The sequence below is a fragment of the Arachis hypogaea genome, chromosome 18, assembly GCF_003086295.3.
Source record: "Arachis hypogaea cultivar Tifrunner chromosome 18, arahy.Tifrunner.gnm2.J5K5, whole genome shotgun sequence".
Taxonomy (NCBI): Eukaryota; Viridiplantae; Streptophyta; class Magnoliopsida; order Fabales; family Fabaceae; genus Arachis; species Arachis hypogaea.
Genome location: NC_092053.1, coordinates 80,827,028 through 80,841,904, shown reverse-complemented (window position 1 = coordinate 80,841,904; position 14,877 = coordinate 80,827,028).

Below are 14,877 nucleotides of genomic sequence, written 5' to 3'. Positions count from 1 at the left end.
TCATAAAAAATCCCTGAGATGCCTCAAGAGATGCACTTTCCTCCACAAAACTATTGGGAGCAAATCAACACCTCCATAGGAAAATTAAGTTCCAACATGGGACAATTAAGGGTGGAGCACCAAGAGCATTCTATCCTCCTCCATGAAATTAAAGAAGATAAAAAAGCTATGAGGGAGGAGCAACAAAGGCAAGGAAGAGACATTGAGGAGCTAAAGCACTCCATAAGATCTTCAAGAGGAAGAACAAGCCGCCATCACTAAGGTGGACCCGCTCCTTAATCTCCTTGTCTATTTATTATTTTTTTTCTGTTTTCGTTTCCTATGCCTTATGTTTTATTTATTTTTGTGTCTTATTACATGATCATTAGTGTCTAAGTGTCTATGTCTTAAAGCTATGAATGTCCTATGAATCCATCACCTTTCTTAAATGAAAAATGTTTTTAATTACAAAAGAACAAGAAGTACATGAATTTCAAATTCATCCTTGAGATTAGTTTAATTATTTTGATGTGGTGACAATACTTTTTGTTTTCTGAATGAATGCTTGAACAGTGCATATGTCTTTTGAATTTGTTGTTTATGAATGTTAAAATTGTTGGCTCTTGAAAGAATGATAAAAAAGGAGAAATGTTATTCGATAATCTGAAAAATCATAAAATTGATTCTTGAAGCAAGAAAAAGCAGTGAATAAACAAGGCTTGCGAAAAAAAAAGGCAAAAATAAAAGAAAAAGAAAAAACAATCAGAAAAAACCAGTAACCCTTTAAACCAAAAGGCAAGGGTAAAAAAAAAAAGATCCAAGGCTTTGAGCATTAATGGATAGGAGGGCCCACGGGAATAAAATCCTGGCCTAAGCGGCTAAACCAAGCTATCCCTAACCATGTGCTTATGGTGTGAGGGTGTCAAGTTAAAAGCTTGAGACTGAGCGGCTAAAGTCGTGATCCAAAGCAAAAAGAGTGTGCTTAAGAACCCTGGACACCTCTAATTGGGGATTCTAACAAAGCTGAGTCACAATCTGAAAAGGTTCACCCAGTTATGTGTCTGTGGCATTTATGTATCCGGTGGTAATACTGGAAAACAAAGTGCTTAGGGACACGGCCAAGACTCATAAAGTAGCTGTGTTCAAGAATCAACACACTGATCTAGGAGAATCAATAACACTATCTGAATTCTGAGTTCCTATATATGCCAATCATTCTGAACTTCAAAGGATAAAGTGAGATGCCAAAACTGTTCAGAGGCAAAAAGCTACTAGTCCCGCTCATCTAATTGGAGCTAAGTTTCATTGATATTTTGGAATCTATAGTATATTCTCTTGTTTTTATCCTATTTGATTTTCAGTTGCTTGGGGACAAGCAACAATTTAAGTTTGGTGTTGTGATGAGCGGATAATTTATACGCCTTTTGGCATTGTTTTTAGGTAGTTTTCAGTATGTTTTAATTACTTTTTAGTATATTTTTATTAGTTTTTATTTAAAATTTACATTTCTGGACTTTACTACGAGTTTGTGTGTTTTTCTGTGATTTCAGATATTTTCTGGCTGAAATTGAGGGACCTGAGCTAAAATCTGATTCAGAGGCTGAAGAAAGACTGCAGATGCTATTGGATTCTGACCTTCTTGCACTCGAAGTGAATTTTCTGGAGCTACCGAAGCTCAATTGGCGTGCTCTCAATTGTGTTAGAAAGTAGACATCCAGAGCTTTCTAGAAATATATAATAGTCTATTCTTTGCTCAAGTTTTGATGACGTAAACTGGCGTTCAAACACCAACATCCTGCCCTATTCTGGAGTTAAACGCCAGAAACAGGTTGCAAATTAGAGTTAAACGCCAGAAACAGGCTACAACCTGACGTTTAACTCCAAAAAGAGTCTCTACACATGAATGCTCAATGCTAAGCCCAAGCACACACCAAGTGGGCCCGGAAGTGGATTTCTGCATCATTTACTCATCTTATGTAACCCTAGCTACTAGTTTAGTATAAAAACTACTTTTAGTGATTTATTTCACATCTTTTGAATAATTTTATGTTCAGAGATCACGTTTAGGGGGCTGGCGATTCGGCTTTTCCTGGACCTTCATCACTTATGTATTTTCGACGGTGGAGTTTCTACACCCCATAGATAAAGGTGTGGAGCTCTGCTGCTCCTCATGAATTAATGCAAAGTACTATTGTTTTTCTATTCAATTAAAGCTTATTCCTATTCTAAGATATTCGCTTGCACTTCAACATGATGAATGTGATGATCTGTGACACTCATCACTATTCTCAACCTATGAACACGTGCCTGACAACCACTTCCGTTCTACCTTAGATTGAGCGTGTATCTCTTAGCCTCCTGATCGTGAGATCAGAGTCTTCGTGGTATAAGCTATAATTATTGGCGGCCATTCCTAAGATCCGGAAAGTCTAAACCTTGTCTGTGGTATTTCGAGTAGGATCTGGGAAGGGATGACTATGACGAGCTTCAAACTCGCGAGTGTTAGGCGTAGTGACAGACGCAAAAGGATCAATGGATCCTATTCCAACACGATCAAGAACCGACAGATGATTAGCCGTGCGGTGACAGCGCATTTGGACCATTTTCACTGAGAGGACGGGAAGTAGCCATTGACAACGGTGATACCCAACATACAGCTTGCCATGGAAAGGAGTATGAATGATTGAATGAAGGTAGTAGGAAAGCAGAGATTCAGAAGGAGAAAAGCATCTCCATACGCTTATCTGAAATTCTCACCAATGAATTACATAAGTATCTCTATCTTATTTTATATTTTAATTATATTTTAATCATCAAATCTCCATAACCATTTGAATCTGCCTAACTGAGATTTACAAGATGATCATAGCTTGCTTCAAACCGACAATCTCCGTAGGATCGACCCTTACTCACGTAAGGTTTATTACTTGGACGACCCAGTGCACTTGCTGGTTAGTTGTGCAGAGTTGTGAAGAAGAATTGAGATTATGAACGTGCGTACCAAGTTTTTGGCGCCGTTGCGGGGGAATGAACAGTCACAATTTCGTATACCAAAACTCACACAACAATCAATGACACATATTGAAGTTGTTGCAACACCTAAGTGACATAGAGGTGAAACACATGGATGTTCTGGAACTTAGGAAAAAGAAGATAGAAGTGGAAATCAATCAAATAGCAAGCATGGCCCACAAAGCTTTACAAAGCTAAAAAATATGTCACTAGGTAAGCTTTGATCCAATTTCACAATTCTACAATCTCAATGCATGAAATAAGTGATGTGAATAAGGGTAAACCATAAACAAGCATCACCTAAAAAAATGCAATGATAATATACAATTGCATAACAATAGATGATGAATGCATGGTGGCCAAAACATGCAATTCAAAAGAGTTAAGAAGCTTAAAGGCAATGTAACATTCACTTGGTGCTCACAAATGTTAAACATGAAAACTCAAAACCAAGTGACAAAATATAGCCTCAACAATTAAATCCAACAATAAAAATAAAAAAGAATTATGCTAAAATAGCATCAGTTAATACTAAGCAGCAATAAATGGCAAACAAAATTAATAATCCAACACTTATAACGAAAAATAGAAAATGAAATAAAAGATTAAACTAATTAAACAAGTAACTAGCTAACTAAAAGAAATGGTTATGGATGGTGTTTGGTAGTATTGGATGATGATTGAAAGGTGGAAAGAGAAGAGAAGAAGGAAAGAAATGGGAAGAGAAGAAAAGAAGGTAGGTAAAACAGGGCAATCTGTGCGTGCACGTCATGTGCGCGTAAGCGTGGATTGATGAAATGGAAGCGACGCGTACGCGCGGCTGATGCGTACGCGTGCATGGCAAAGAAGAGAGTCGACGCGTACGCGCAAGGTACGCGTGCGCGTGTCCTAGGGCACAAAGTTAGCACACTTCAGGCACAACTCTCGGGAAAATGGCTGGGAAGTGGGAAAATTTAATCCACGTGTACGCGTGCATAATGCGTGCGCGTGGATGGTCGAAATGGCTTGATTCACGCGTACGCGTAAAGCACGCGTGTGCATGGATGGTGCTCTGTTTTTCACAATTTTTTTCTATGTTTTTGCACCAAACCAAGCATTCCAAAGCTCCAAACAACTACCAAAACACCACAAAAGCTTATTTAACACACTAAACTACCAAACAAACTTAACAAATCAATCAAAACATGAAATTAAACCTAATTTACGAATATGTACAAAAGAGAAAAATGAAAGGATATTACCATGGTGGGGTGTCTCCCACCTAGCACTTTTGTTTATTGTCCTTAAGTTGGACTTATGGGGATCTCCTCATCAAGGTGGCTTGTGCTTGAATCCATCCTTGAACATCCACCAATGCTTGGACTTCCATTGTGCTTCATCATTCATAGTTAATAACGCCAAGCTTTGATAGAGTTCTTCACAAACCATAGGCTCCCAAAGTTAATTGATGATGATTGCAATGCACCTGCAACCTTTCAAAGGTGCATGCTCTCTATCTTCTCTGATACGGTAGAGAAATTTTTGGAAGTCTTTATGGATGACTTTTCAGTTTTTGGAGACTCATTCAGCTCTTGCCTTGACCATTTAGCACTTGTTCTGAAAAGATGCCAAGAGACCAACCTAGTTTTAAACTGGAAAAAATGTCACTTTATGGTGACTGAGGGAATTGTCCTTGGGCATAAAATTTCAAATAAGGGAATAGAAGTGGATCAAGCTAAAGTGGAAGTAATTGAAAAATTACCACCACCTGCCAATGTTAAGGCAATCAGAAGCTTTCTGGGGCATGCAGGATTCTATAGGAGGTTTATAAAGGATTTTTCAAAAAATGCAAAATCTCTGAGCAATTTGCTAGCTGCTGACACGCCATTTGCGTTTGACACAGAGTGTCTGCAGGCGTTTGAAACTCTGAAAGCTAAGCTGGTCACAGCACCAGTTATTTCTGCACCAGACTGGACATTACCATTCGAACTAATGTGTGATGCTAGTGACCATGCCATTGGTGCAGTATTGGGACAGAGGCATAACAAGCTTCTGCATGTCATTTATTACGCTAGTCGTGTTTTAAATAATGCACAGAAAAATTACACAACCACAGAAAAAGAGTTATTTGCAGTGGTTTATGCCATTGACAAGTTTAGATCATACTTAGTAGGATCAAAAGTGATTGTGTACACTGACCATGATGCTCTTAAATATCTACTTACAAAGTAGGATTCAAAACTCAGGCTCATAAGATGGGTGTTGCTTCTGCAAGAGTTTGATATAGAAATAAGAGACAGAAAAGGGACAGAGAACCAAGTGGCTGATCATCTATCCCGGATAGAACCAGTAGAAGGGGCATCCTCCCCCTGTATTGAGATCTCTGAAACCTTTCCGGATAAGCAATTATTTGCCATTCAGGAAACACCATGGTTTGCAGATATTGCAAACTATAAAGCTGTAAGATTCATACCCAAAGAGTACAGCAGGCAGCAAATAAAGAAATTGATTTCTGATGCAAAGTACTACTTATGGGATGAACCATATCTCTTTAAGAGATGTGCAGACGGAATAATCCGTAGATAATGTGCCCAAGGAAGAGGCACATAAGATCTTATGGCATTGCCATGGATCACAATATGGAGGCCATTTCGGAGGTGAGCGAACAGCCACCAAGGTTCTCCAATGTGGCTTCTACTGGCCTACTCTCTATAGAGACTCCCGAGAGTTTGTACGTAACTGTGACAGTTGCCATAGAGCTGGTAATCTGCCTCATGGTTACGCCATGCCTCAACAAGGGATCTTGGAGATTGAGTTGTTTGATGTATGGGGTATTGACTTCATGGGGCATTTCCCACCATCATACTCAAACACGTATATTCTGGTGGCAGTAGACTATGTATCCAAATGGGTAGAGGCAATTGCAACACCCACTAATGATACTAAGACAGTGCTGAAGTTCCTCCAGAAACATATCTTCAGCAGGTTTGGTGTCCCTAGAGTACTAATCAGTGATGGAGGCACTCATTTCTTCAATAAACAGCTTTACTCTGCTATGGTCCGATATGGAATTAGCCACAAAGTAGCAACTCTATATCATCCACAAACAAATGAGCAAGCTGAAGTCTCTAATAGAGAACTAAAAAGAATTCTGGAACGGACTGTAATTACCCGTAGAAGGGATTGGGCAAAAAGCTTGGATGATGCTCTGTGGGCATACAGAATAGCATTCAAGACTCCTATAGGAACCTCTCCATACCAGCTTGTGTATGGCAAGGCCTGTCATCTGCCTGTTGAACTGGAGCATAAGGCCTACTGGGCAACCAGATTCCTAAACCTGGATGCTAAGTTAGCTGGAGAGAAGAGATTACTCCAGTTAAATGAGCTAGAGGAATTCAGACTCAATGCTTTCAAAAATGCAAAAATTTACAAGGAGAAAGCAAAAAGGTGGCATGATAAGAAACTGTCATCCAGAGTCTTTGAACCAGGATAAAAGGTTCTGCTGTTAAACTCTAGGCTTAGATTATTCCCCGGGAAACTGAAATCCCGGTAGAGGAGACCATATGTGATTACAAGTGTGTCACCATATGGCTCTGTGGAGCTTCAAGACATTGATTCTAATAAGAAGTTCATTGTTAATGGACAGAGAGTCAAGCATTATCTTGAAGGCAATGTTGAGCAAGAATCCTCAAAGCTGAGACTAGATTAAAAGCTCAGTAAGGTCCAGCTAAAGACAATAAAGAACCGCTTATTGGGAGGCAACCCAATTTTTACTTATCTATGTTAATTTTCTGTTTTCCATGTTTATTTTATGTTTTCTTTAGGATGATGATCATGTGGAGTCACAAAAATCAAAACAAAATCAAAAACAGCATTAAAAATAGCTCACCCTGGAGGAAGAGCTTACTGCTGTTTAAACGCCAGTAAGAAGCATCAGACTGGCGTTTAACGCCAGAAAGAAGCATCAAGCTGGGGTTAAACGCCAGAAACAAGCTACAGTCTGACGTTTAACGCCAGAAACAAGCACCAACTTGGCATTAAAGGCCAATAAAGGGAGAAAAGCTGGCGTTAAACACCAGAAACAAGCAGCAACCTGGCGTCTAACGCCAGGATTGCACTCTATGGGTGTTTTGCACGCCTAAATGGAGCAGGGATAATAAGTCCTTGACCCCTCAGGATCTGTGGACCCCACAGGATCCCCACCTACCCCACCCATCTCTCTCTCTCTCTCCCACCTTTTCATAATACTCTTTCCCAAATACCCTTCACCAATCACCTCCCCCTTCCCCTATATAAACCCCTCACCACTCCTTCATTTTCACACATTACAACCACTACTTCTACCCCTTGGCCGAACCATATATCTCCCCCCATCTCCTCCATTTTCTTCTTCTTCTACTACTTTCTTTCTTCTTTTACTCGAGGACGAGCAAACCTTTTAAGTTTGGTGTGGTAAAAGCGTTTCTTTTTTTTTCCATAACCATTAATGGCACCAAAGGCCGGAGAAATGTCTAGAAAGAGGAAAGAGAAGACAATTGCTTCCACATTCGAGTCATAGGAGATGGAGAGATTCATCTCACAAGCCTATCACTAAGAAAAGGATGGAGCAAACAAGAGAGCCCACTCATGGACCTCAACAAGAGATGCCTCAAGGGATGCACTTTCCTCTATAAAACTATTAGGAGCAAATTAACACCTCCCTAGGAGAATTGAGTTCCAACATGGGACAACTAAGGGTGGAGCACCAAAAGCATTCTATCCTTCTCCATGAAATTAGAGAAGATCAAAAAGCTATGAGGGAGGAGCAACAAAGGCAAGGAAGAGACATTGAGGAGCTAAAGCACTCCATAAGACCTTCAAGAGGAAGAACTAGCCGCCATTACTAAGGTGGACCCGTTCTTTAATTTTCCTGTTTTTTATTTTTCTGATTTTCGTTTACTATACTCTGTGTTTATTCATGTTTGTGTCTTTATTACATGATCATTAGTGTTCAAGTGTCTATGTCTTAAAGCTATGAATGTCCTATGAATCCATCACTTTTCTTAAATGAAAAATGCTTTAATTACAGAAGAACAAGAAGTACATGAATTTTGAATTCATCCTTGAGATTAGTTTAATATTTTAATGTGGTGACAATACTTTCTGCTTTCTGAATGAATGCTTGAACAGTGCATATGTCTTTTGAATTTGTTGTTTATGAATGTTAAAATTGTTGGCTCTTGAAAGAATAACGAAAAAGGAGAAATGTTATTGATAATCTGAAAAATCATAAAATTGATTCTTGTAGCAAGAAAAAGCAGTGACGAACAAAGCTTGCGAAAAAAATAAAAAAAAATAAAAAATAAAAGAAAGAAAAAGAAAAAGCAAGCAGAAAAAGCCAATAGCTCTTTAAACCAAAAGGCAAGAGCAAAAAGCCAGTAACCCTTTAAACCAAAAGGCAAGGGTAATAAAAAGGATCCAAGGCTTTGAGCATTAAAGGATAGAAGGGCCCACAGGAATAAAATCCTGGCCTAAGCGGCTAAACCAAGCTGTCCCTAACCATGTACTTGTGGCGTGAAGGTGTCAAGTGAAAACTTGAGACTGAGCGGTTAAAGTCGTGGTCCAAAGCAAAAAGAGTGTGCTTAAGTGCTCTAGACACCTCTAATTGGGAACTCTAGCAAAGCTGAGTCATAATCTGAAAAGGTTCACCCAGTTATGTGTCTGTGGCATTTATGTATTCGGTGGTAATACTGGAAAACAAAGTGCTTAGGGCCACGGCCAAGACTCATAAAGTAGCTGTGTTCAAGAATCAACATACTGAACTAGGAGAATCAATAACACTATCTAAATTCTGAGTTCCTATAGATGCCAATCATTCTGAACTTCAAATGATAAAGTGAGATGTCAAAACTGTTCAGAGGCAAAAAGCTACTAGTCCCGCTCATCTAATTGGAGCTAAGTTTCATTGATATTTTGGAATTTATAGTATATTCTCTTCTTTTTATCCTACTTGATTTTCAGTTGCTTGGGGACAAGCAACAATTTAAGTTTGGTGTTGTGATGAGCGGATAATTTATACGCTTTTTGGCATTGTTTTTAGGTAGTTTTTAGTATAATTTAGTTAGTTTTTACTATGTTTTTATTAGTTTTTATGCAAAATTCACATTTCTGGACTTTACTATAAGTTTTTGTGTTTTTCTATGATTTCAGGTATTTTCTGGCTGAAATTGAGGGACCTGAGCAAAAATCTGATTCTGAGGCTGAGAAAGGACTGCAGATGGTGTTGGATTCTGACCTCCCTGCACTCGAAATAGATTTTATGGAGCTACAGAAACCCAATTGGTGCTCTCTCAGATGCGTTGAAAAGTGGACATCCAGGGCTTTCCATCAATATATAATAGTCCATACTTTTCCCAAGTTTTGATGATGCAAACTGGTCTTCAAACACCAACTTCCTGTCCTATTCTGAAGTTAAACGCCAAAAATAGGTTGCAAACCAGAGTTAAATGCCACAAACAGGTTGCAACCTGGCGTTTAACTCCAGGAGAAGCCTCTACATGTGTAAAGCTCAATGTTCAGCCCAAGCACACACCAAGTGGACCTCGGAAGTGGATTTCTGCACTATTTGTACTTAGTTACTTATTTTCTGTAACCCTAGCTACTAGTTTAGTATAAAAATAACTTTTAGAGACTTACTACGTACCTCATGAAATTTTTACACTTTACATTGTATTTCTGACGGCATGAGCCTCTAAAATCCATGGTTGGGGTGAGGAGCTCTGCTGTGTCTCGATGAATTAATGCAATTACTTCTGTTTTCTATTCAATCATGCTTGTTTCTGTTCTGAGATACTCGCTCGTACTTAACCGTGATGAATGTGATGATCCATGACACTCAACACCATTCTCAACCTATGAACGCGTGCCTGATAACCACTTCCGTTCTACCTTAGATTGAGTGTGTATCTCTTTGGTTCCTGGTTCACGAGTTTGATTGCCTCTCCTAACAATAGAGCATTCAAATATGTGAGATCAGAGTCTTCGTGGTATAAGCTAGAGTCAATTGGCAGTATTCCTGAGATCCGAAAAGTCTAAACCTTGTCTGTGGTATTCCGAGTAGGATCCAGGAAGGGATGACTGTGACGAGCTTCAAACTCATGAATGCTGGGCGCAAGGATAGTGTGCAAAAGGATCAATGGATCCTATTCCAACATTAGTGAGAACCGACAGATGATTAGCCATGTACATGGACCCTTTTCACTGAGAGGACAGCTGGTAGCCATTGACAACGGTGATCCACCAACATACAACTTGCCATGGAAGGAGCTTTGCGTGTGTGAAGAAGAAGACAGTAGGAAAGCAGAGATTCAGAAGTCAGAGCATCTCCAAAACCTCAACCTGTTCTCCATTACTGCATAACAAGTATTTGTTTCATGTTCTTTTACTTTTTACAATTAAAACTAAGAATCATTACTGATATCCTGACTAAGAATTACAAGATAACCATAGCTTGCTTCAAGCTGATAATCTCTGTGGGATCGACCCTTACTCACGTAAGGTAGTACTTGGACGACCCAGTGCACTTGCTGGTTAGTTGTGCGGAATTGCAAAAGTGTGATGTGATTTCGTGCACCAAGTTTTTGGCGCCGTTGCCGGGGATTGTTCGAGTTTGGACAAATGACGGTTTATTTTGTTGCTTAGATTAGGAAAAATTTATCTTTTTAGTTTAGAGTCACTAAAATTGCGTCTTCTATTATTGTTTTTGGTTGAAACTCTTTTTTTTAAAATCCTTATTTTCTTTTTCTTAAATTTTTTCGAAAATTTTTTATAAACTAATAATTGAGTTTTTCTGTTTGAGTTTAGTTTCATATTTTAAGTTTGGTGTCAATTGCATGATTTTATTTTTCTTTCAATTTTTTTGAATTATTAGTGCTCAGAATATAAAAATTTTTTAAGTTTGGTGTCCTTTGTGTTTCTGTTTTCTTAAAAATTTTTCAAAAGTTGTTCTTAGCGTTCATCGTGATATTCAAAGTTTTTCTGTTTGTTTCCTTTGTTTTGATCTAAAAATTTAAGTTTGGTGTCATTTTTACTATTTTTCTCTTTCTTCATTAAATTCAAAAATATCTTTTCTCTTTATTTTAATTAGGTTATGTGCATGACACTTGATGCGTAATGCAACAAGGAATATTCACAAACATCAGTTTAAAAAAATGTTTACAAAGTTAATGTTAGGTGATTACGAAATTGGTGTGTTTGAACAAAAGTGGGAGGAAATTGTTGGAAACTTTGGAGTGGAATATCGCAAATGGATAATAGATATGTATGGCAGAAGAAATATGTGGGCTACCGCTCATATCCGAGAAACATTCTTTGCTGGATTTAGAAGAACTTTAAGATGTGAAAGTTTACATGCTGTCCTCAAAGGATATGTTAAATCACGCCATAATTTGACAGAATTTATTCAACACTTCCAATGTTGTTTGAGCTACATGCGACACAGACAGAATTTGGCAAACTTTAAATCATCAAATAGACAACCTATAATGAAGACACACTTTCAACAATTAGAAAGGTTAGTAGCTACCATATAAAACCGGCAAGTTTTTAAGTTGTTCCGTTTAATGCTTCACAAGGCCGGCACATTGAAGGTTATATATGAAAAGGAAACAAGTTCTTGCAAGATATATCAGGTATCAAAATTTTACAAGCCTAACATGATATGGCATGTGTCTTTTCATGGAGAGCAAAATGAATTTAAATGCTCATGCATGAGAATGGAATCCTTAGGTATTCCATGTAGTCATATACTACTTATTTTGCATTTTTCAGACATTGCAGAGGTACCAAAATCGTTAGTGCTATAAAGATGGACTAGAAAAGCTAAGGAAAACATTAGTGGATATGATGACATAGGTGGCTTGATGGAGGATTCCTTAGCTATTAGTCGGCGTGCATGTTTGTCATATTGGTGTAAATAAGTTATGAATGAAGGGTGCCTAAAAGGGGATCTATTTAATGAATCACGAGATGCATTGGCAAATATACTTTCATCCATTAGGGCTCATAGTGGGGAGGATAACATGGTGGAGGGGCATGCAGAATACATATATAAAGGCCTTGAAAATAATGAAAATATTGAGATAGAGACCACAAGGAAGCATAAGCATTGTAGCTGCATACTGTCGCAAGGGAGGTCATAACATCACTACGTGTTCTATGAGGAAAATGGATGAAAAGACTCCCCAATTTGATTGTGACGGTGAGAAGAATCGTGAGAGTGAAGACTACTCCTTCGTAGGTGCTGAAAGTGATGAGTATGTTCACACTGAATGGTTTGATGATGAAGATGTAAGTACAATAAATTTTCTTATAATTGAATATCTTGTATTTTGTTAGTGTTTCTTCGATAGAACAAATTTTGGTATTCTTGACTTGAGTTGTCAAGATATATGGTGCGCAAAATTGAACTTGCACTACTTCTTCGGCAAGTGTACCGGGTCGTCCAAGTAATACCTCAGGTGAGTGAGGGTCGATCCTACGAGGATTGTTGGATTGAGCAAACAATGGTTATCCTGCAGATCTTAGTCAAGCGAATAGAAAGATAGTTGTTGTTGTTGAATGGGCATAGAACAAACAATAAAGAAAGCAATAAAGAACTGATACAGAAATAGTAATGAGAAATTAGTTAAGGCTTCGGAGATGCTTTATCTTTCCGGATTAATACTTCTTACCGACTACTTTAACAATGAATGATTCATTCTATGGCAAAGCTGTAAGTGATTAACACCATTGATCGTGGTCATTTAATATGAATGAGGGTAAAGCTCACGCAATTCATTCTCCCTTGATCCTACTCAAAACGCCATAGACAAGGCCAGATCTTCCGGATCGGAAAATGAAACTCAATGTTCTAGCCATAGTGCCACAGAATCCTCATTACCCATGACTAATGAGATTTTATGTCACATATCCCAATTAGCCCAGATAAATTATTAGTCTAGGTGATGCATTCTCAAGCTTATAGCTCAATACTATCCGGGTCAGGATTCGCAAGAACTCATGTAGAATAAGGGATCATACTCTCGTTCCACCCCAGATACATTAGATGAAGAATGACAATACATCATAGAATATAACCAAACATATATTAAAATAGAGAAGTAATCACATTAATCCATAGGAATAAGCAGAGCTCCTAACCATAACCTAGAAGGTTTAGTTGCTCATAATTTACAGAGAAAACTTAGATGTATTGGATAGTCAAGATGTTCTCCCTAAACCTAAATGATCTCCTCTTTAAATAGGAGATGCTAACCCTAAAAGATGTTAATTTAAAATTAAAAAGTACATGGATAAACGAAACTAGGCTAAAGAGTGCTAAAATTCACTTTGGGCACACTTTGGTTGAATGCTTCATCCAAGCCTGGCGTTCAACTTGGAGAATGGGCGTTGAACGCCAGGTAGGGGGTGAATGCGCTGCTGCCTTGCTCCCTTGGTGGCGTTGAACGCCAGCTTTGGGTCTTCAACGCTGGGCTTGGTCCTTCTTGGGCGTTGAACTCCAAATGTGGGCGTTCAACGCCAGTTATAGGCAGTGATCTGGAAGAGAAGTATAGACTATCATATATTACTAGAAAGCTTTGGAAGTTAGCTTTGAATTTACAATTTTTTTTGTGATTTGATTTTGATATAATGCTTTCTCCACTCTAGTATTGAGCAGTGGTTATGTTTATATAAACAAAATCCTTTGCTTACAAGGCATAACTAAGCTGCAATTTTTTAAGCACTTTAGATGAGATTTGAAAATCAGGGATTTTTTAAGGGAAAAATAAGAATTTCTGATGTCATTGTTTGACTGACTCGATCATAAATAAATTAGACTATTTCTTTATATATAAAGTGCACTTCTTCTATTTTCTTAGGTCCAAAATCGAGAAATTTAACCCTTTTAATATGTTGGAGTGTTTGAAAGTTGAAACTAATTATAGCATGAAATAGTTTTATTCTTTGAGCTTTGACACTTAAATAACTAGTATCTAATTACATGGATTTTAAATAATTACTATCTATATCAACGAATCAACCTCTAATGCAAACTTCTAGCAATTAAACAAGTACTAACTAAAAAAGAAACCTGCACAGTGAGAGAATTATTGGTGGCAAACAAGTACTAATAATTAGCTTGTTTCGTTAAACACTATGAGTGATACCAAGAAATTTGAAGGAAACATCCTGCTGGAATAATTCTATTTGCTAAATTGCCACAATGTTTCATAACTATTAAGCAATTAAATAATATGAAAACTGAGGAAGTTGAAAGAAGGAAGATGGAAAGTTTTCCTAGTGATTTTCTAGTTTAGTAGTATCAAATAACATAAATTACAAAAAATTACAAAACTGAACTCTTTAGCTCAAAATGAAATTGTTCAAACAAATAACAAATAAACTATGGTTAGTTGAGTTCGTTGAGTTGAAACCAATGCTTACTAGTATTGTCCATAATTGTCTTTTTCAATTCATTAGAGGGTCCCAAAACCAAGTCTATGGTAGTTGTGATTAGCACCGAATTTTTAGAAATCCAAAAGCAGCAACCAAAAAGAGAAAAAGCAAATTCAAAATCAAGAGGTTACTAGAAAGCACAATAAAAATAGCAAATAACAAGGTCAAACAAATTTTTTAAAATAATTAAAATAAAATGATTGGCATTCTCACCTTAGGTGGTATCTTAGGATTGACACTACAAAAAATTCTGGTTAAAACGGTGGTTTTTTTGGGTATTTACCGCGGTTTGAACTGCCATTATTACTAGGAATAGCGGTTTTAGAAAGCGACGTAATTCTGAGGCCATTCTAATTATTATGCGGTTTCAAAAAACTGCGATAATATCCTAGGTTAAAACGGTGGTTCAAACCGCCATTATGTCCAAATAAA